Source organism: Bufo bufo, chromosome 5 (assembly GCF_905171765.1).
Source record: "Bufo bufo chromosome 5, aBufBuf1.1, whole genome shotgun sequence".
In the NCBI taxonomy this organism is placed as follows: Eukaryota; Metazoa; Chordata; class Amphibia; order Anura; family Bufonidae; genus Bufo; species Bufo bufo.
Window position 1 is genome coordinate 89021664 of NC_053393.1, and position 24286 is coordinate 89045949.

The window sequence follows — 24286 nt, forward strand, 5'->3', positions numbered from 1 at the left end:
TGTTGGTACTAGTTTAGGGTACATAGGATTTTTGGTTGCTCTATATTACACTTTTTGTGAGGCAAGATAACAAGAAATAGCTGTTTTGGCACAGTTTTTATTTTTTGTTATTTACAACATTCATCTGACAGGTTAGTTCATGTGATATTTTTATAGACCAGGTTGTCATGGACGCGGCGATACCTAATATGTATTACATTTTTATTTATGTAAGGGCTCTTTCACACTTGCGTTCTTGTCTTCCGGCATAGAGTTCCGTCGTCGGGGCTCTATGCCGGAAGAATCCTGATCAGGATTATCCTAATGCATTCTGAATGGAGAGAAATCCGTTCAGGATGCATCAGGATGTCTTCAGTTCCGGTACGGAACGTTTGTTGGCCGGAGAAAATACCGCAGCATGCTGCGCTTTTTGCTCCGGCCAAAAATCCGGAACACTTGCCGCAAGGCCGGATCCGGAATTAATGCCCATTGAAAGGCATTGATCCGGATCCGGCCTTAAGCTAAACGTCGTTTCGGCGCATTGCCGGAGCCGACATTTAGCTTTTTCAGAGTGGTTACCATGGCTGCCGGGACGCTAAAGTCCTGACAGCCATGGTAAGTGTAGCGGGGAGCGGGGGAGCAGTGTACTTACCGTCCGTGCGGCTCCCGGGGCGCTCCAGAGTGACGTCAGGGCGCCCCAAGCGCATGGATCATGTGATCACATGGATCACGTCATCCATGCGCATGGGGCGCTCTGACGTCATTCTGGAGCGCCCGGGGAGCCGCACGGACTGTAAGTATACCGCTCCCCCGCTCCCCGCTCCTACTATGGCAACCAGGACTTTAATAGCGTCCTGGGTGCCATAGTAACACTGAAAGCATTTGGAAGACGGTTCTGTCTTCAAATGCTTTCAGTACACTTGCGTTTTTCCGGATCCGGCAGGCACCTCCGGCAACGGAAGTGCATGCCGGATCCCAACAACGCAAGTGTGAAAGAGGCCTAAGTTTTACACAATGATTTCATTTTTGAAGCAAAAAAATAAAAAAAATCATGTTTTAGTGTTTCCATAGTCTGAGAGCCATAATTTTTTCAGTTTTTGGGCGATTACCTTGGGTAGGGTTTGATTTTTGCGGGGTGAGATGACGGTTTTATTGGCACTATTTTGGGGTGCGTGTGACTTTTTGATTGCTTGCTATTACACTTTTTGTGATGTAAGGTGACAAAAAATTGTTTATTTAGCACAGTTTTTATTTTTTGATAATTTATCTGAGGGGTTAGGTCATGTGATATTTTTATAGAGCCGGTCGATACGGACGCGGCGATACCGAATATGTATAATTTTTTTTTATTTATGTAAGTTTTACACAATAATATCATTTTTGAAACAAAAAAAAAAAAAAGATGTTTTAGTGTCTCCATATTCTGAGCCATAGTTTTTTTACTTTTTGGGCGATTGTCTTAGGTAGGGGCTCATTTGTTGCGGGCAAACGCCTTTTTGATCGCTTGCTGTTGTACTTTTTGTGATGTAAGGTGACAATTTTTTTTTTATTTAGCACAGTTTTTATTTCTTATGGTGTTTATCTGAGGGGTTAGGTCATGTGATATTTTTATAGAGCCGGTCGATACGGACGCGGCGATACCTAATATGTAGACTTTTTTTTTTTTCCCTATTTTTTTTAACTTTATTTGGGGAAAAATGAAGTTTTTGTTTATTTTACTTGAAACTTTAAATTTTTGGGGGGGGAAACTTTATTTTTTTCACTTAATATTTTTTCCCACTTTGGGACTTGAACTTTTGGGGGTCTAATCCTTTACAATGCATTCCAATACTTCTGTATTGGAATGCATTGGCTGTATGAGTAATACTGTGTGTATTACTCATACAGCTTCCGGCTTGTGAGATCCAGGGGGCTGGATCTCACAGGCTCGTCACCGGCAGCGCCTTCCTTAGACATCGCGCTGCCTTCCATGCCATCGGGTCCCCCCTACAGCCGCATGGGGACCCGATGGCACCGCCAAACGCCACCACCGCAATAGGTAAAAGCCGCAAACCGCAGGTCTCAGTTTGCGGCGATCGCCGACATTGGGGGGGAGGGGGTCACGGGACCAGCACCGGCTTCCGATCACCGCCCGCTGCGCGGCGGCGATCAGAAATACACAGGGCGTAGAGGTACGCCCTGTGTCCTTAAGTACCAGGACATAAGGGCGTACCTGTACGCCTTGTGTCCTGAAGAGGTTAAAATCAATAGATGATGGTCGAAAACAGGAGGCGTCCTCCTTGTATCCCCCATTCAGTCCATTTAAGGCCCCTTGCAGATGAGTGTGTCCGGATTAGGTCCGGATCTGTTGCGAATTCGTTCAGTGAAAAATGCTCAATTTCGCAAACAAAGTCATTCAGTTTTGTCTGCGATCGCGTTCAGTTTTTATCTTGCGGGTGCAATGCGATTTAATGCGTTTTGCACGCGCGTGATAAAAAACAGAATGTTTACTAACAATATCTCTTAGCAACCATCAGTGAAAATCACATTGCATCCACATTGCTTGCTTGCGGATGCGATTCTCAGGCAGCCCCATTCACTTCTATGGGGCCTGCGTTGCATGAAAAGCACAGAAAATAGAGCATGCTGCGATTTCCACGCAATGCACAAGTGATGCGTGAAAACCAACGCACATGTACACAGCCCCATTGAAATGAAAGGGTCAGGATTCAGTGGGGGTGCAATGCATTCGCATCACGCATTGCACCCGCGCAGAAAACTCGCTAGTGTGAAAGGGGCCTTAGGGTTGAGCCAATTTGTTTAAAAAACTTGGTTTGTAATGCCGTTTCCGTACAGCGTTAAAATGTATTGTCTCTGTATAGGAAAACTTCCTATCGGCCGAGGCTTCCGTATTCCCATCTGCGTATTTAAAAACATTTTAAAATAGGAATCCGAAGTCAGCATAGGTACTTTGGATTCCTATTTTAGGAATTCAGAAGTAATTTACCCGTCTCGTGCAACTTTGGCCAAGGAAAGTTTTCCTACAAGGAGCCAATATATACAGTTGCAAGAAAAAGTATGTGAACCCTTTGGAATGATATGGATTTCTGCACAAATTGGTCATAAAATGTGATCTGATCTTCATCTAAGTCACAACAATAGACAATCACAGTCTGCTTAAACTAATAACACACAAAGAATTAAATGCTACCATGTTTTTATTGAACACACCATGTAAACATTCACAGTGCAGGTGGAAAAAGTATGTGAACCCCTAGACTAATGATATCTCCAATGAGATGAGAGGTGTTGGTTACAGCTGCCCTGCCCTATAAAAAACACACACTAGTTCTGGGTTTGCTTTTCACAAGAAGCATTGCCTGATGTGAATGATGCCTCGCACAAAAGAGCTCTCAGAAGACCTACTATTAAGAATTGTTGACTTGCATAAAGCTGGAAAGGGTTATAAAAGTATCTCCAAAAGCCTTGCTGTTCATCAGTCCAAGTAAGACAAATTGTCTATAAATGGAGAAAGTTCAGCACTCCTGCTACGTTCCCTATAAGTAGCCGTCCTGTAAAGATGACTGCAAGAGCACAGCGCAGACTGCTCAATGAGGTGATGAAGAATCCTAGAGTGTCAGCTAGGGGTGCACCGAAAATATCGGCTGAAAATGGGCCTAATCCATTTCGGCCGATATTGGTACATATTGGCAGAAAATATGGGGTTTGGGATTTGTGGGATTTGTCACCCGCGCCGGGCGGGCGGTTTATTTTAAGTCACTGCATCTTTATTTTACCTTACAATCGTGACGCTCCAGTAACCACTCTGCAGGCAGAGCGGAGGGCGGCGTAACGTCACTTACTCACGTGACGCGCCTGCTCCGACTCCTTTATTCATAAAGTGGGCGGAGCAGGTGCGTCACGTGAGTAAGTGACGTTACGCCGCCCTCCGCTCTGCCTGCAGAGTTGTTACTGGAGCGTCACGATTGTAAGGTAAAATAAAGATGCAGTGAGTTATTAGTCTGCTGTGAGCAGCAGGGCCGGGGCTGTTATGGGTAGGGGGATCGGTCTATGGCACTGCTATGGGGAGGGGGGATCTGTGCACTGTTATGGGGAAAGGGATCTGTGCACTGTTATGGGGAAAGGGATCTGTGCACTGTTATGCCCATAACAGCGCCACCCACAGATGAATTTCATTCATGAAAAATAATTATTAATAAAATCATTAAAAAAAAAGTATTTTAAAAGTATTTGGGCAAAAAGGCAGTTTCGGTTTCGGTTTTCAGTCAAGGGCATCCTGAATTTTCGGTTTCGGACCAGAATTTTCATTTCGGTGCACCCCTAGTGTCAGCTAAAGACTTACAAAAGTCTCTGGCATATGCTAACATCCCTGTTAGCGAATCTACGATACGTAAAACACTAAGGGTCCATTCACACGTCCGTAAGTGTTTTGCGGATCCGCAAAACACGGACACCTGCAATGTGCGATCCGCAATTTGCGGATCCGCACATTACAGACACTATAATAGAAAATGCCTTTTTTGGTCCGCAATTGCGGACAAGAATAGGAGATGTTCTATTTTTTTCCAGGAACAAAATTGCGGATCCCAAAAAAACGGATGCGGATCCCAAAAAAAACGGATGCGGATCCAGGAAATGAGGATTTGAAACCGTTCCAGCCCCATTGAAAGTGAATGGGTCCGCAAATTGCGGAACGAATGCGGACCCAAATTATGGACGTGTGAATTGACCCTAAACAAGATTGGATTTCATGGGAGGATACCACAGAGGAAGCCACTGCTGACCAAAAAAAACATTGCTGCACGTTTACAGTTTGCACAAGAGCACCTGGATGTTCCACAGCAGTACTGGCAAAATATTCTGTGGACAGATGAAACCAAAGTTGAGTTGTTTGGAAGAAACACACAACACTATGTCTGGAGAAAAAGAGGAACAGCACACCAACATCAAAACCTCATCCCAACTGTAAAGTATGCTGGTGGGGGCATCATGGTTTGGGGCTGCTTTGCTACGTCAGGGCCTGGACGGATTGCTATCATCGAAGGAAAAATGAATTCCCAAGTTTATCAAGACATTTTGCAGGAGAACTTAAAGGGGTTTTCCCACTTTGCTAAATCAGCTTCACCTGCAGCCAGCTCTGCTGGTAACTTCCTGGTTTTCTGCAGCTAAGGCTGGGCGGGCTTAGGCAGCTAGAGTGAAGGCCGGCCACACCTCCTTATGACATCACACTGAGCACTGAGTTCTTATGTGCTCGTTCATGTGAAGAGTATGACTCATCAGTATGCAGTGTCTGTGAGGGGAATGGTCACTCAGAGCCATGTGAAGTGAGCTCAGTGTACAGTTTTACACATAAAATCTCTGTCTGATCTTTTACAAACCCATTCTGTGCATCAAAAACTATAATTCCATATTATACACTAGCCCAAAAGCTTGACCGACCCCCACCCCCCAGCACTGATGCAGATTTGTTTCCATTACAGCTGTACTCCAGTTGTGTATAAACCTCACACTATGTATCTTTATAGATGCATATACAGCTCTGCTACATCTGACTGTTTATCTCTTCAACCAGCACTGTATCAGAACAGCAGCATATTCAGCTCTACTACATCTGTTTCTCTCTTCAAACAGCACTGTGTCAGAACACCCGCATATTCAGCTCTGCTACATCTGTCTGTTTATCTCTTCAACCAGCACTGTGTCAGAACAGCAGCATATTCAGCTCTACTACATCTGTTTCTCTCTTCAAACAGCACTGTGTCAGAACACCCGCATATTCAGCTCTACTACATCTGTTTCTCTCTTCAAACAGCACTGTGTCAGAACACCCGCATATTCAGCTCTACTACATCTGTTTCTCTCTTCAAACAGCACTGTATCAGAACAGCCGCATATTCAGCTCTACTACATCTGTTTCTCTTTTGCCAGCATTGATGCTGACCTGCCACATATACAGCGCTGCTACATCTGTTTTTCTATTCAACCAGCACTGTGTCAGAACAGCCGCATATTCAGCTCTGCTTCATCTGTTTCTCTTTCACCAGCATTGATTCTAAACCGCCACATACACATCTCTGCTAAATCCGTCTATTTCCTTCACCATTAGTACTGTGACTGAACAGCGCTTATTCAGCTCTGCTACATCTGAGTCTATATTTCACCCGCATTGATTCTAAACCGCCACATACACATCTCTGCATATCTGCCCCCATAAGTACCTCCTCCATCCGCCCCCATAAGTGCCTCCTCCATCCGTCCCCATAAGTGCCTCCTCCATCCGCCCCCATAATATAGTTGCCCCCAGTGTACATACATATAATATAGTTGCCCCCAGTGTCCATAGATATAATATAGTTGCCCCCAGTGTCCATAGATATAATATAGTTGCCCCCATTGTGCAAAAAATTCATATAGTTGCCCCCAGTGTGCATACATATAATATAGTTGCCCCCAGTGTCCATAGATATAATATAGTTGCCCCCAGTGTCCATAGATATAATATAGTTGCCCCCAGTGTCCATAGATATAATATAGTTGCCCCCATTGTGCATAAAATTCATATAGTTGCCCCCAGTGTGCATACATATAATATAGTTGCCCCCATTGTGCATAAAATTCATATAGTTGCCCCCCAGTGTGCATACATATAATATAGTTGCCCCCAGTGTCCATAGATATAATATAGTTGCCCCCATTGTGCATATAAATTACATATAGTTGCCCCCAGTGTCCATAGATATAATATAGTTGCCCCCATTGTGCATATAATTCATATAGTTGCCCCCATTGTGCATAAAACTCAGTAGATATAATATAGTTGCCCCCAGTTTCCATACATAGAATATAGTTGCCCCCAGTTTCCATAAATATAATATAGTTGCCCCCAGTGTCCATAGCTATAATATAGTTGCCCCAGTGCCCATAGATATAATATAGTTGCCCCCAGTGTCCATAGATAGAATATAGTTGCTCCCAGTGTCCATAGATAGAATATAGTTGCCCCCAGTATCCATAGATATAATATAGTTTCCCCCAGTATCCATAGATAGAATATAGTTGCCCCCAGTATCCATAGATAGAATATAGTTGCCCCCAGTATCCATAGATAGAATATAGTTGCCCCCAGTATCCATAGATATAATATAGTTGCCCCCAGTATCCATAGATATAATATAGTTGCCCCCAGTGTCCAATAGATAGAATATAGTTGCCCCCAGTATCCATAGATATAATATAGTTGCCCCCAGTATCCATAGATATAATATAGTTGCCCCCAGTGTCCATAGATAGAATATAGTTGCCCCCAGTGTCCAATAGATAGAATATAGTTGCCCCCAGTGTCCATAGATAGAATATAGTTGCCCCCCAGTTGTGCACAAAAATGCCCCCATTGAATTTCCTATGAACCCCCCTTATTGCAGAATATACAATTATCGTTGGTCGATTAGTGGGACAGCAGATATTATACTTACAGTATCCCGTTCCTCCGACGTCCGTCCGCTCACTCCGCTGACTCGCCCGAACTGTTCGGATGGCCACGCATGCGCAGCTCTATCTAAGTCACGGATATACTGCGCATGCGCGGTCGTGCGCGTTCATGTAATGGAGAGGCCGGCCGATTATTTCTTTGCCTGTAGTGCGCAGGCGCGGCGAAACGATGCGGCCGGCGAAAAGCCGGCCGTATCCATGGGACACCAGGGTAAACAACAGCTTCTAATAGAAGCTGTTTGCAGAAGATTGAAGCATTTTTTTTAATGACATAGATAGGAATAAATGTTCATTGGGGAAAGTATATTGGGTTAAACAGATTTAATGAAGTGGGACAACCCCTTTAAGGCCATCTGTCCACCAGCTGAAGCTCAACAGAAGATGGGTGTTGCAACAGGACAAGTAAACAAGAAGTAAATCAACAACAGAATGGCTTAACCAGAAGAAAATATGCCTTCTGGAGTGGCCCAGTCAGAGTCCTGACCTCAACCCGATTGAGATGCTGTCGTGACCAACTCCACTTGTGTCACAAAAACCGGGTACGTCACGCAAAGGGAGCAGGTCACTGATGTGACCTATGATTGGCTGCAGAAGTCATGTGCCCCCCCCCCCCCCCCCCCCCATCGACGAGAAGTAGTGCCAGCCCGGGAGGTATGTATTAATCTTGGATAATCCCTTTACCTAAGCAGAACCACCAGTAACCAGAGGAGTCAGGAACGGGACACATGGACGCAGGAGGCTTTTTTATTGCCATCTAATATGAAATGGGGTTGCCCAGCTTAAAAGACTTTCAACTACACAAACTTTCAAAAAAATAACACTGCGTTATTCAATAAAGTGTTTATGTATAGCGCCACCTGCTGTTTGTTCTTCTCCTTATTTCTCTGTCCACCTTGCTGAGGTGGTCACAGACGTTCAGTTCCATCAGAAAACTGCCAACAGCCACAAGCTGTGATGGCTACAGAGAGTGAGCTGCAGCATAAGGGTCCATTCACACTTCCGTAGAATGGGTCCGCATCCGTTCCGCAAACTGCGGAACGGGTGGGGACCCATTCATTCTCTATGGGGCAGGAATGGATGATAACAGCACACAGTGTGCTGTCCACATCTACATTTCCGTGGCACGCCCCCGATCTTCCAGTCCGCGGCTCTGGGAAAAATTAGAAGATGTCCTATTCTTATCCGTAATTGCAGACAAGAATAGGCAGTTCTTTGGGGGTGCAGGCCGGGTGTATTGCGGATCCACAATACACTACGGACGTGTGAATGGACCCTTAAGGACATACCCCCTGAGATAGGAGATACCCCTGAGCTGCCAACTTGACATAAAAGTAAACAAAGATGCTAAGAGGAATTGGAGCAATGAATGTGGAGATCTCTGGACCCATGTGAGGTACAGGGCTGGTTCTAGCTTTGTTAGGAGACTGCAGAAATTCCAAACAAGACAGCTCACAACCTTTTCAATGTCTGCACGGGAAAGGAGCAATCCCCATAAGATGCATAAGAAATAATCCCAGCAGACGTACTTGCTCTTCAGAATGTGCTTTATTATGTTATTATTGTTAGGAGACTGTCATGTACCGTAGTATATGTCTTATTTTTACCAGGCTAGGCCATCAAAAGTAAAATCCTGAACAACCCCTTAAAGTACCACAGCTTATCTACTCCCTCCTGATCTCAGCGCAGAGCAGACTCTTCCATAGAAGTCACTGAGGTCCCCTCCTGTCCATCGTGTCTATGGCCCATGGTGGCTGCCGTGAAGAATCTCTCTAGGGCCTCTTGCACACGAACGTTGTGCAGCCGTTCCGTGCATTGGGTGCCGCAATTTGCCGTCCCCAATGCACGGGAAACGTCCATGCGGCGGCCGGGCCGGATCAAGACCCATTCAACTTGAATTGGTCCGTGATCCGTCCACACCGCAAAAATGTGATTACACTTACCGGTAATCTTTTTTCCTTGAGCCTATGACAGCACCCTTGGATAGTGTCCGCCCCCTCCTCAGGACAGGAAACAGGAACCACAACCACTTTAAAAGGAGGGACCAACCCCCTACACGCCAGTACTATTCCAAGAACTAAGGAAACATAAACGTCTCATAACAATAACAACTTTTCTATACACTATATATACACTGCTCAAAAAAATAAAGGGAACACAAAAATAACACATCCTAGATCTGAGTTAAATATTCTTCTGAAATACTTTGTTCTTTACATAGTTGAATGTGCTGACAACAAAATCACACAAAAATAAAAAAAATGGAAATCAAATTTTTCAACCCATGGAGGTCTGGATTTGGAGTCACACTCAAAATTAAAGTGGAAAAACACACTACAGGCGGATCCAACTTTGATGTAATGTCCTTAAAACAAGTCAAAATGAGGCTCAGTAGTGTGTGTGGCCTCCACGTGCCTGTATGACCTCCCTACAATGCCTGTGCATGCTCCTGATGAGGTGGCGGACGGTCTCCTGAGGGATCTCCTCCCAGACCTGGACTAAAGCATCTGCCAACTCCTGGACAGTCTGTGGTGCAACGTGAGGTTGGTGGATAGAGCGAGACATGATGTCCCAGATGTGCTTAATTGGATTCAGGTCTGGGGAACGGGCGGACCAGTCCATAGCATCAATGCCTTCGTCTTGCAGGAACTGCTGACACACTCCAGCCACATGAGGTCTAGCATTGTCTTGCATTAGGAGGAACCCAGGGCGAACCGCACCAGCATATGGTCTCACAAGGGGTCTGAGGATCTCATCTCGGTACCTAATGGCAGTCAGGCTACCTCTGGGGAGCCCATGGAGGGCTGTGCGGCCCTCCAAAGAAATGCCACCCCATACCATTACTGACCCAATGCCAAACCGGTCATGCTGGAGGATGTTGCAGGCAGCAGAACGTTCTCCACGGCATCTCCAGACTCTGTCACGTCTGTCACATGTGCTCAGTGTGAACCTGCTTTCATCTGTGAAGAGCACAGGGCGCCAGTGGCGAATTTGCCAATCTTGGTGTTCTCTGGCAAATGCCAAACGTCCTGCACGGTGTTGGGCTGTAAGCACAACCCCCACCTGTGGACGTCAGGCCCTCATATCACCCTCATGGAGTCTGTTTCTGACAGTTTGAGCAGACACATGCACATTTGTGGCCTGCTGGAGGTCATTTTGCAGGGCTCTGGCAGTGCTCCTCCTGTTCCTCCTTGCACAAAGGCGGAGGTAGCGGTCCTGCTGCTGGGTTGTTGCCCTCCTACGACCTCCTCCACGTCTCCTGATGTACTGGCCTGTCTCCTGGTAGCGCCTCCATGCTCTGGACACTACGCTGACAGACACAGCAAACCTTCTTGCCACAGCTCGCATTGATGTGCCATCCTGGATAAGCTGCACTACCTGAGCCACTTGTGTGGGTTATAGACTCCGTCTCATGCTACCACTAGAGTGAAAGCACCGCCAGCATTCAAAAGTGACCAAAACATCAGCCAGGAAGCATAGGAACTGAGAAGTGGTCTGTGGTTACCACCTTCAGAACCACTCCTTTATTGGGGGCGTCTTGCTAATTGCCTATAATTTCCACCTGTTGTCTATCCCATTTGCACAACAGCATGTGAAATTGATTGTCACTCAGTGTTGCTTCCTAAGTGGACAGTTTGATTTCACAGAAGTGTGATTGACTTGGAGTTACATTGTGTTGTTTAAGTGTTCTCTTTATTTTTTTGAGCAGTGTGTGTGAATATATATATATATATATATATATATATATATACACACACACACACACACATACACATACACACACTCACCTAAAGAATTAATAGGAACACCTGTTCTATTCTCATTAATGCAATTATCTAGTCAACCAATCACATGGCAGTTGCTTCAATGCATTTAGGGGGGTGGTCCTGGTCAAGACAATCTCCTGAACTCCAAACTGAATGTCAGAATGGGAAAGAAAGGTGATTTAAGCAATTTTGAGCGTGGCATGGTTGTTGGTGCCAGACGGGCCGGTCTGAGCATTTCACAATCTGCTCAGTTACTGGGATTTTCACGCACAACCATTTCTAGGGTTTACAAAGAATGGTGTGAAAAGGGAAAAACATCCAGTATGCGGCAGTCCTGTGGGCAAAAATGCCTTGTGGATGCTAGAGGTCAGAGGAGAATGGGCCGACTGATTCAAGCTGATAGAAGAGCAACGTTGACTGAAATAACCACTCGTTACAACCGAGGTATGCAGCAAAGCATTTGTGAAGCCACAACACGCACAACCTTGAGGCGGATGGGCTACAACAGCAGAAGACCCCACCGGGTACCACTCATCTCCATTACAAATAGGAAAAAGAGGCTACAATTTGCACGAGCTCACCAAAATTGGACTGTTGAAGACTGGAAAAATGTTGCCTGGTCTGAGGAGTCTCGCTTTCTGTTGAGACATTCAAATGGTAGAGTACGAATTTGGCGTAAACAGAATGAGAACATGTACCCATCCTCTGATGGCTACTTCCAGCAGGATAATGCACCATGTCACAAAGCTCAAATCATTTCAAATTGGTTTCTTGAACATGACAATGAGTTCACTGTACTAAAATGGCCCCCACAGTCACCAGATCTCAACCCAATAGAGCATCTTTGGGATGTGGTGGAACGGGAGCTTCGTGCCCTGGATGTGCATCCCTCAAATCTCCATCAACTGCAAGATGCTATCCTATCAATATGGGCCAACATTTCTAAAGAATGCTATCAGCACCTTGTTGAATCAATGCCACGTAGAATTAAGGCAGTTCTGAAGGCAAAAGGTGGTCCAACACCGTATTAGTATGGTGTTCCTAATAATTCTTTAGGTGAGTGATATATATATTTTTTTTATTATTATTATTAGGGAAGGGAATTAAGCGGGTGCTGTCATAGGCTCAAGGAAAAAAGATTACCGGTAAGTGTAATCACATATTTCCCCCCTCGCCTATGACAGCACCCTTGGATCTATAGGCGAGATCAGATTAGGGAGGGACAACTGCCTGAAGGACTTTACGTCCAAATACTAGACCCTCGGAGGGTAACTGAAGCCTGTAATGCCTAAAAAAAAAACGCGTGAGGAGAACTCCAGGTGGCAGCTCTACAAATTTTCTCTATGGAGGCAGAGGCCCTTTCTGCCAAGGACGTGTAGACCGCTCTGTTAGAGTGGGCCCCAAATCCCATAGGCGGGGGAACAACTCCTTTGGAGGAATACGCTAAATGAATAGCCTGTCTTATCCACCTGGCTATAGTCTGGGAGGAAGCAGCCAAACCCTTTCTCTTGCCCTGAAATGTCCCGAGAACGATGATAGGAAGAAGACACCTTCGGTAAAAATGAAGGATCTGGTGAAATTATCTAGGCCTAAGCTTCCTCCTCAAGCCTTCTTGTAGAAAATCTAACACTAGAGGTAAATCAGGCGCTTCAAGTACATTTACTGGTTTATTTGCGAATATACAAAAGGCCCTCCAAACACGTAAGTAGATCTTGGACGTGACTCTCTTGCAACTTGCTAATAGAGTGTTGACTACCTCCTCTGATAACCCTTTCTTCCTTAAATTCTGCCTTTCAAAAGCCAGACAGTCAAATGAAGATTCTCTACCGCTGGGTGAAGGATGGGACCCTGAGCTAGAAGTCCTGAGAAGACTGGAAGAACCCAAGGGGAAACAACTGACATTCTGTGGAGCCAGAAAAACCAAACCCTCCTGGGCCAGAAAGGCGCTATCATGATGACTAGAGCACTCTCCTCCCTTATCTTCTTTAGAACTCTTGGCAATAATTTTAATGGGGGAATTACATAAAGAAGTCTCTCTCTCTCCATGATTGAGCTAGAGCATCTACAGCTGTTGGATGCTCTTCTGGAAAAAGAGAGAAGAACCTCTTTACCTTCCTGTTGACCCTGGTAGCAAAGAGGTCTGTCACTGGAAGACCCCATAAGGCAACTATCTTGCTGAATATCGGCTGGTCTAAAGACCATTTTCCTTGATGAAGAAGATGGCGACTTATGAAGTCTGCTTTCACATTGTCTCTTCCTCTCAGATTTACTGCAGAAATTGACAAAAGAGAATCCTCTGCCAGACAAAAGCTCTTTTGTCTGAGGGACATTAGACTCGGGGATCTGGTACCTCCCTGTCTGTTGATGTATGCCACCGCAGTCATGGTCTCTGAATACATTTTTACATTACTGCCTATTACTTGGAGACTCTCGATCTCTAGATCCCAAGATCCCTGAAGAAGGAGGGATTCTATATGGGCCCCCCAACCATAAGGACTTGCATCTGTGGTCAGGAGCAAGACATCTTGTCTCTGCCACAGAACTCCCCCCTGCAGGTTCGATAGATTCATCCACTACTCCAGCGAAGTGAGCGTCTGGGGCGATAAACGAATCTCTGAGTCCAGAGACAAAGGACTCCTGTGCCAGGACTTCCAGAATCCGGAGTTGGAGTGGTCTCGAGTGGCACTGGGCCCACTCCACCCCCGGAATGGCAGCTGTCATAAGCCCTAAAACTGACATGGCTTGTCTTAGGGAAACGGACTGATGGAAAAACAGGTACTGAACTCTGGATCTGATCACACAGGCTTTGTGAAGGGGAAGCAAGCACATCTGTGACATGGAGTCTAGGGTCATCCCTAAAAAGGTGCACACCTGACTCGGAATTAAACTGGACTTTTCTATGTTTAGATCCCATCCTAATCTGTCCAATACTTCCCTGAACCATGAAATCTTCTCCTCTATCTGTGTGAATGTCAGAGAAGGAGAAAGTCGTCCAGATACGGAATAACTACTAAATCCTTTTCTCTCAAATGGGCCATCATCTCTGCTATAATCTTTGTGAATACCCTAGGGGGCCTGCAACAACCCGAAGGGGAGCGCCCGAAATTGCACGTGCAGGACCCTGTTCTCCAACTGAACTGCTACCCTTAGGTACTTTTGATGACTGGGATGTATAGGGACATGGTAGTAGCAGGCATCCCTGAGATCCAGGGACGCCATAAAACAATTTGCAAACAGATTTTAAAATCACTGACTTGATAGTTTCCATACGGAATCTCTCGTACACTAGAAACTGATTCAGAAGTTTCACATTTATCATTGTACGGTAGGAGCCGTTCGGCTTCTTTACAAAAAAAAAAAGAGAGTTGAATAAAACCCCTTTTGCTCTTTCTTGTACTGGGACTTTCAACAGAACATTCTTTTCTAATAGGGAAGATACCTCTGAAACTATGGCCGCCTGTTTGAGGACTTGAACGATAATCTGTTATAATGAATCTTTCTGGCGGCAACCTCTGAAAATGTATCTTGTAGCCCTCTCTTAGGATGGAGATTATTCATGCGCTGTTTGATATTTTTTGCCACTGTTCTGTGAAGTGAGAAAGCCAACCTCCTACTGGGGTCCAGGCGTCATTGTGGCTGCTTTTTTGAGGCCTCTGCTCCGGAAAAAAGATAACCCTTGGACCTTCTGGTAGTACCTGAAGTCTGCCTAGACACCTCCTTTCTCCTATAACCACCCCTATAAGACTGAGAACGGAAGGGTTTCTTAGGAGGTTGCCGACTAGTAGAAGGGAACCCCTTCTTTCTGTCTCAGGCCTTCTCAAGCAAATCATCCAAGACAGGGCCAAACAAAAATTCTCCCTGACATGGAATAGCGCATAGTTTGGCCTTGGAGGTAGAATCTCCCTTCCAATCCTTCAACCAAATGGCTCTACGTGCGGAGTTAGATAGGGCGGAAGCTCTAGCAGAAAAATTTAACGAATCCGCCGATGCATCTGCTAGAAAATCAATGGCATTAAAAATAGTGGGAAAGGAAGAAAACAGCTGCTCTCTAGGGGTTCCCTCCTTTATATGATTCTCTAAATCTTTCATCCAAATCTTTAGGGATCTAGCCACAGAAGTGGCCGCAATGGCAGGTCTAAAAGCTCCCGCCGTAGCCTCCCAGCTCTTTTTTAAATAAATTTCCGCCCTTCTATCCATGGGGTCTTTTAGGGAGCCTGTGTCTTCAAAGGGAAGAGACGCTTTTTTGGAAATCTTGGCGACTGGGGCATCTAGTTTTGGGGCCCTATCCCAACAAGCAGATACTTCCTCATCAAATGGGTATTTATGTTTTATGGAAGGAGGAAGGAAAAATTTCCTATCTGGCTTACTCCATTCCCTATTGATAACAGCAGCAATATTTTCCATGCATATCAAAGCCCTTCATTTTTCTTGCACCCAGGCCCTCAAACATGGAGTCTCGTACAGACTGTGGCGCTTTATAATCGTCTAACCCCATGGTGGCTCTGACAACCCTGAGCAGAGAGCTAATATTCTTGGGCTGAAAAAGCGGTCTTCCCGCTACATGATCAAAGGATTCATCCGATGACAGTCTTTCTCCTTCTTCCTCCAATCCTGACAGTAATTCCTGATCGCTGGAGGGGGAGATAGAGGCGGCTGCAGAGGTGCTGGGGCGACCCTCCAAGAGGCTGTTTACCGACTCCTTAACTTCATCCCGGATCATATGTCTTAGACTGGTCATAAGAGACGGGGCCTCATCCTCTAATAACTTGCTTACACAGGCTTGACAGGCTTTCCCCAGCCCAAGGGAAACTTTCTTACACATATCACACCCTCTATCTTTAGATCTGGAGACCCTTCTACTCTCCTTGGATGACCTAAATACAGAGAAATAGCCCCATAAGAAATTGCAACCTTAGAGTTTATGGGGTATTCACCCCGCTTACCCGACCAAGGTACCGAAAATTCATCGGTGGTTTCAGTGGGATCTGCTCGCTGTGTCTGCGAGACTTAAAAGGGAACCTGTCACCAGTTTTATGGTGTCCTAACTAAGGGCAACATAATTAAGTGACTGATTCTCTTAGCACAATGCTGGGTCACTTTCTTTAATTGACCCAGTCAATCTGTCAACATCTTGTATTGAAAAGCTCCAGCTGATAATGATGAGTCCTGAATATTCATGAGCTCCTGACTCTCCCCGCCTACCTTCTGCTGATTGACAGTTAATTTCCATATGAATCAGCAGCAGGTGGGCAGGGGAGTGGCTATAGGTCTGAATTAAATATACGCTGGACTCAATGACATCACGCTGGACTCGAATCAGCTCATTAGCATGCAGCATGTGGCATCTTTGTGTGTATATTATGAGGTAACCATCTGTCACACCAGTAAGTGAATACATCTAAGGTACTTTTTAGTAGTTAATGATTGTATATAATTAGTTAGATTATAATCAAATATCCACATGACAGGTTCCCTTTAAGTGAGAACGTATAGGACAAGGCTGCTGGCAGAGCTCGGGGAGGCGGTTAATACCCAGATGTAATGGTGTCATTAGCAACGTGGACTACAAGGAATTCACCGCGCACATATCCGTCATCACACCGATGATCCAGAGCAAACACCACAGCCCACCGCACTATGAAGGAAGTGCGGATCACGGCGGGCGTACAATCTGAGCGGGCATACGTGGATCCTGACGCGCACCCACAGCCAGGCACATGCATCACCTGCAGAATCACTGTGGATTTCACTTTATACTTCGAGGAGCACAGACCCCCGACTTCTACTGAACCGACTTCACAACAGCACTGGATCTACGGTACTGGAAGTTTGGGTCAGTTTCTCTTTGTTCCTCACCAACTACACAATTTTCTTCAAGAATACACAGGCCATGTCCTACCTCTAGCCATCTTGCCGGTCAGTACTGTGTGCCTATTTCCTCCCTAGTCATCTTTCGATCAGAGCCTCACCAAACCAGCCCACAAGATGAAGGACCAGGTTTACCTAGAATTACTCTTAGGCCCCATTCACACGTCCACAATTTCGTTCCGCATTTTGCGGAACGGAATTGCGGACCCATTCATTTCTATGGGGCAGCACGATGTGCTGCCCGGATACGGAATTGCGGACCCGCACTTCCGGGTCCGCAATTCCGTTCCCGAAAAAAATAGAACATGACCTATTCTTGGCCACAATTGCGGACAAGAATAGGCATATTCTATTAGTGCCGGCAGTGTGTGGCCTGCAAAATGCGGAATGCACATTGCCGCTGTCCGTGTTTTGCGGATCCGCGGATGCGCAAAACAGACACGGATGTGTGAATGGACCCTTAGGCCCCTTTCACACGAGCAAGTTTTCCGCACGGGTGCAATGCATGACATGAACGCATAGCACCCGCACCGAATCCTGACCCATTCATTTCAATGGGTCTGTGTACATGAGCGTTGTTTTTTTCATGCATCAGTTCTGCGTTGCGTGACAATCGCAGCATGTTCTATATTCTGCGCCTTTCAGGTAGCCCTGGGCTTCAGTGAAAAACGCATCGCATCCGGTAGCAAGTGCGGATACAGTGCGGTTTTCACTGATGGCTGCTAGAAGATGTTTGTAAACCCTTAGTTTTTTATCACGCGCGTAAAAAAACGCATCGAAACGCATTGCACCCGCGCGGAAAAAGCTGAACGCAATCTCAGACAAAACTGACTGAACTTGCTTACAAAATGGTGCGAGTTTCACTGAACACATCCGGACCTAATCCGCTCACGCTCGTGTGAAAGAGGCCTTAACCCTTCAGACCTTCCATTCACTAAATCAGACCACGTCCTCTCAATACTTTCCCCGTGTCTGCCCTATACGTTACCGTGGGCCTAATGAACACAACTATGTCCGTTTTGCGGTCTGTAAAATACAGATGAGGTCTGCATTTTTTTGTGGACACACTGACTTCGATGGGTTGGTGGTCTGCATTTTACAGACATATTAAATCTTTTTACGGCACTGACATACGGATGAGGAAAGCATGGACAAGTAGCTGAATCAACCTGTGGCGCAGGAGCTGTATACACAAAAACGACAGATTTTTAATCAAAGCCATTTTCTAATTTGTTTTTTTATTTTTTATTATTTCTACACACTGGAAACATGACAAAAAAAAAAAAGTGGACATTCCCTTTAAGAAAGCCTACAAACCATAGCGATGTCACCGTGCAGCACTGTTTACAGGACACTCACATCGTCCCCGCAGAAGACATAACTTGTTAGATACGGCTCATATGCAATTTGGAGGCGAAGAAATGGTAACAAGAAACATTTTGTACAGATCGATGTGAAAGTTATTACTAGTGCGACAAGAACATTACACAGCAATAGCCAACTCAAAAAACTCACATCGCATAGAAAATCTAAAACGTTAAAAAAAAATTAAAAAAAAAAAAAAAAAAAGACATAAATGAGGAAGCAACGTGTACTGAACCAAACAAGAGACGAGACAGAAAATGCATCAGCGAGCCTCGATACCTAGAACAGACGTATACAGAGCTAGCCCTGAGACCTGGAACAGACGTATACAGAGCGAGCCCTGAGACCTGGAACAGACGTATACAGAGCGAGCCCTGAGACCTGGAACAGACGTATACAGAGCGAGCCCTGAGACCTGGAACAGACATATACAGAGCGAGCCCTGAGACCTGGAACAGGCGTATACAGAGCGAGCCCTGAGACCTAGAACAGACATATACACAGCGAACCCTGTGATCTGGAACAGACGTATACAGAGCGAGCCCTGAGACCTGGAACAGACATATACAGAGCGAGCCCTGAGACCTGGAACAGACATATACAGAGCTAGCCCTGTGACCTGGAACAGACATATACAGAGCGAGCCCTGAGACCTGGAACAGACATATACAGAGCGAGCCCTGAGACCTGGAACAGACATATACAGAGCGAGCCCTGAGACCTGGAACAGACATATACTGAGCGAACCCTGTGATCTGGAACAGACGTATACAGAGCTAGCCCTGTGACCTGGAACAGACGTATACAGAGCGAGCCCTGAGACTTGGAACAGACGTATACAGAGCGAGCCCTGAGACCTGGAACAGACGTATACAGAGCGAGCCCTGTGACCTGGAACTGACATATACAGAGCGAGCCCTGTGACCTGGAACAGACGTATACAGAGCGAGCCCTGTGATCTGGCACAGACGTATACACAGCGAGCCCTGTGACCCGGCACAGACGTATATACAGCGAGCCCTGTGACCCGGCACAGACGTATACACAGCGAGCCCTGTGATCTGGCACAGACGTATACACAGCGAGCCCTGTGACCCGGCACAGACGTATATACAGCGAGCCCTGTGACCCGGCACAGACGTATACACAGCGAGCCCTGTGACCTGGCACAGACATATACACAGCGAGCCCTGTGACCTGGCACAGACGTATATACAGCGAGCCCTGTGACCCGGCACAGACGTATACACAGCGAGCCCTGTGACCTGGCACAGACATATACACAGCGAGCCCTGTGACCTGGCACAGAGGTATACACAAAGCTCAGTCTATGGCACATCACAGTACCCGTACAGGAGTCCAGTATAACGTGAGCTCACCGCAGATGGCAGGATGAGGTGAAGACTCCAGATACATAATGATGGGTACAGCACAACTTGCCAGCGCGGGCGCCGTGCCCTGGAGGTCAGCACAGAGGAGATCAACGAAGGGCGCAACAAAGGAGAGGAGATCCACCATAGAGTGTGATGTGGACAGATCTGCACAGTGCCCAGGATCACACAGCCTGGACTGTAAGGGGCCCCGGGCCCTTGTTGCTCCGCAGATGAGCGCTGCCATACGTGTGACATGTTCAGGCTTCACATCACAGGCAGCAGAGCTCAACTCCTCACAGACCAGGGACGGAGTCTCTGCAGATTTCAGCTGCTTTACAGGCGTTACCCAGAGAAGTGCCAGGCTGGCGGGCATCTAATGCTGGACCCTGCCATTCAGTAGGTCTGGTTACGGTAAGTTCCCACATCTCACAGACGAGTGCAGTGGATTTACAGCAGATATCACAGAATTCGCCAGCGGATCCGCCTTTCCATGTGGAATCCATGAGAATAATGGGCATGCTTACTACACTAGCGGGCACACTTTTACATGGCACAGACAGAAATGCGCACAGATTTTTTTCGAGGCATGTAAACTGAGTATAAAATAACTTGGATGTGCCTGGCAGCAACACAGGCTGCGGGCACAGGTCACCACAACAGGGGCAGGAGTCAAGTAGCAATAAACAGCGGTTGCAAGGCTGGCAGCTAAACAGGAGGCAGGTACGGGTCACGTGGTAGACAGACAGCAGGCATGGGTCAGACAGCACCACAGACGGTGGGCACCGATCACACTGCAAACTGACAGAAGGGTCAGACAACAAAACACGCTGTGGACACGAGTCAGACAGTGGCTCAGGCTGTGGGCAAAGGTCAAGAAGAGCCAGGGGGCAACAGATAACAGGCACAGGTCAGGCAGCATCACCACCAGCATTGGGCACAGATGGCGGGCACAGGTCAGACGGCACCACAGGCGGCGGGCACGGGTCAGGCGGCACCACAGGCGGCGGGCACGGGTCAGGCGGCACCACAGGCGGCGGGCACGGGTCAGGCGGCACCACAGGAGCCGGGAACGGGTCAGGCGGCACCACAGGAGCCTGGCACGGGTCAGGCGGCACCACAGGCGGCGGGCACGGGTCAGGCGGCACCACAGGCGGCGGGCACGGGTCAGGCGGCACCACAGGCGGCGGGCACGGGTCAGGCGGCACCACAGGCGGCGGGCACGGGTCAGGCGGCGGGCACGGGTCAGGCGGTACCACAGGCGGCGGGCACGGGTCAGGCGGTACCACAGGCGGCGGGCACGGGTCAGGCGGTACCACAGGCGGCGGGCACGGGTCAGGCGGTACCACAGGCGGCGGGCACGGGTCAGGCGGTACCACAGGCGGCGGGCACGGGTCAGGCGGTACCACAGGCGGCGGGCACGGGTCAGGCGGTACCACAGGCGGCGGGCACGGGTCAGGCGGTACCACAGGCGGCGGGCACGGGTCAGGCGGTACCACAGGCGGCGGGCACGGGTCAGGCGGTACCACAGGCGGCGGGCACGGGTCAGGCGGTACCACAGGCGGCGGGCACGGGTCAGGCGATACCACAGGCGGCGGGCACGGGTCAGGCGGTACCACAGGCGGCGGGCACGGGTCAGGCGGTACCACAGGCGGCGGGCACGGGTCAGGCGGTACCACAGGCGGCGGGCACGGGTCAGGCGGTACCTCAGGCGGCGGGCACGGGTCAGGCGGTACCACAGGCGGCGGGCACGGGTCAGGCATTGAAAAGACACTGTACATAAACCACAATGAAGCCTGCCTGTTACTGGGAGACATATGTAGTGTGAGGAGAAAAACCAAAAAGCCAGCTCTCTACAAAGGGTGTTTAGACTCCCTGAGGGTGGAGACAGCTCTGCACAGACGGCTGAGGCAGAGACGGCCGAGAACCGCTGTGCAGACCGCACTGATGAAATCATGTGACACATACCGGGAAGATGTCCCGTCCGCGGCCTCCCCCAACCCGGCCGTCCTGGTCTTCAGCCCCGCTGCCGTCCTCCTCACACTCTCCCCTCTCCCAGCACCTCTGCGGCCATCACAGAGCTCCGCCCCCGACACTGCTCACCAGGAACCGCCCACCAATCGTCACATTCCCGCTGTCCTATGAGAAGCGCAGCCACCTGAGGGGCGGGGCCTGAGTGCGTGTCGTCAGCGGCTGTGCTCCCAGGAGACGGACGGAGAGCTCGGTGGCCGTCAGTGGTCATACGGGAGGTCACAGCGTCGTCACTTCTCTGAGGAGGCAGCTGGCACAGCTTCACCACATCACTCAGTATACATTACTGCACACCGACAGTGGTCCGTGTGTTCTACTTTAAGGGGGTCCTAACAATATCTTCTCAATGTTAAAAATATAAATATATCACTTTTGGTTGCAGTACGATGACGTGTTACATCGGATACTGCCATTGGTCCGACTCTATGTGGTCATGTGATGTAATAGAATGTGGAGGTAGGTGGTGGGACAAGTTTAAAAGTTCATTCAGGCCTCATGTACACGACCATATCCGTTTTGCGGTCCGCAGACTGGATTTACAAAATACGGATACCATCCATGTGCGCAATTTCATTTGTGAAATTCCCATTCATGTATGCAAAACAAACAGCAATAGAACCTGTTCTATAATTTGCGGAGCGGCCATGTTTTTGGGGACTCCTAGAAATGACTGGGTCTGCGTGTGATCTGCACCCAAAATGCAGTCGTGTGCATGAGACCTAAGAAGCAAAGAATGTGTAGAATAAGCCACGGCACTCCAAAGGGATCCAATCAATTTCTTTATTACACCTAGTGCAGCAACGTTTCAACCTAATGGTCTTTATCAAGCTCCCAATACACTGATAACAAAGTGAACTTTAAATACAATCCCATAGCCCCACATTGGCTATTGCTAAGCCCTGCCCATTAACCCCCTCATTACTACCTAAAACATTCTCAGATTGTCAATCCCTGATGACATACTTTTCTCACCGACATGCTGTAGGAGACTCCGTCAAGCCCTCATCGCTTCAGGTACATAGCGATGTTCCCTCGCTGTTCCATGTGGATTCGGCGTTCCTAGATCCAATCTGCGCAGGCGCGACATCACTTCCGCCCTTTCAGACGCACTTCCGCCGGGCTATGCCCTATTTTCCGGCCACATGACCCTGTCGCTCCAGTGACGCGATGTCACATGATCGTGCATCGCTATCTTCATGTCACTACGCGCTGGGGCTCAATTATATTGAATATATAAGCAAACCTATAGGCAGAGGCTCTCCATTGGATAATGTGGGCTGCCTGGTCCGCACCATAAGAGAAACTACTATTTTTAACCATTAATCAAATCATTATAATACATAAGTTACTTAAGTGAAGAAGCTGCAGCCATAGGGTCCATCATTGCATCCTTATTTAGGGGTACTTTTATCACAACTCGAGAAACTACAGAGTGAATAACATGGTGTTTATTCTAAGCCTGTTCAAGCAGGTTTTCAATCATTCATTCAATGGCTGGTATATAGAGCAAGTGTTCCAGGGGTGATAAGCCCTCAGTCCACTAGCCCATCCGGCCCCATACTGACATTCATTCTACAGGGAGGTAGAAATAGAGATATAAGGAGTAACCCACCAATAAGGGGTCTCCATCTACCTCTCATAACCTCACAATTTTTTATGATTAATCCTGCTATATCATTATTCAGCTCCAACACCATTTCACTCTATTGTCCTTGCAAAAGTAGATTCTCAAGTTATACCAACCAAGCAACTATGCCCTTCCGGCTGCAGTCTCTATACACTATACAGAAATAAAAAATGATATTATATCTGATGCAGACCTCAACAGCCTCACATCTCCATCAGGAAATCCACATGGCAGGTTCCCTTACTCCCTCATCAGCTATACAACTTTTTCATAGAGGTATCGTGAAGGCCAAAAAGACGGTTCTCCCACAGCATGCGTATGTTCTCCATCTAGGGAAAGAAAAATAAATAATATCATAAAAATGGAGATGCAAATAAGATAGAGGTTACATATTATACATATATGCAATCACATAAAACACGGCTACTAGGCCTGATTTTAAATCATATCTCCGCACATCCTGATCGAGAGGTCAGAAAAGGGAACCAACCTTAAATTCCCTATTCAGGCCTTTCGGCTCCATTGTCTCCAACTCATAGATCCATCTTAGCTCTTTCTGTTTTAACAGCTTCTCCCTATCTCCACCCCTCCTCAAGACTGGAACACTATCAATGATCCTATATCTCAATTGAGAGACATTGTGTCTATATTTCCAAAAGTGTTCAGGTACTGGTAACTCAGCTTCATCTTCACATTCCTGATTTTGCTGATTCCCTTTTTCTTTTTTAGCTAACAGCTTACGTATAGTGTAACGATGCTGATTTATCCTGTTTTTACAGGGCTGTGTGGTCTCT

General features: G+C 47.3%; 1 protein-coding gene across 2 annotated transcripts in view; it reads right to left on the minus strand.

Annotated features, from left to right (window-relative positions):
* WWP1 (WW domain containing E3 ubiquitin protein ligase 1) overlaps positions 1 to 21926 on the minus strand; it is a 131121-nt gene extending 109195 nt beyond the window's left edge. For both annotated transcript variants that reach the window (XM_040433796.1, XM_040433797.1), the window contains exon 1: positions 21803 to 21926. The gene's annotated coding sequence lies outside the window, so the exon portion shown is untranslated. The remainder of the gene's footprint in view (positions 1 to 21802) is intronic.
* Between the last annotated feature and the right edge of the window lie 2360 nt (positions 21927 to 24286).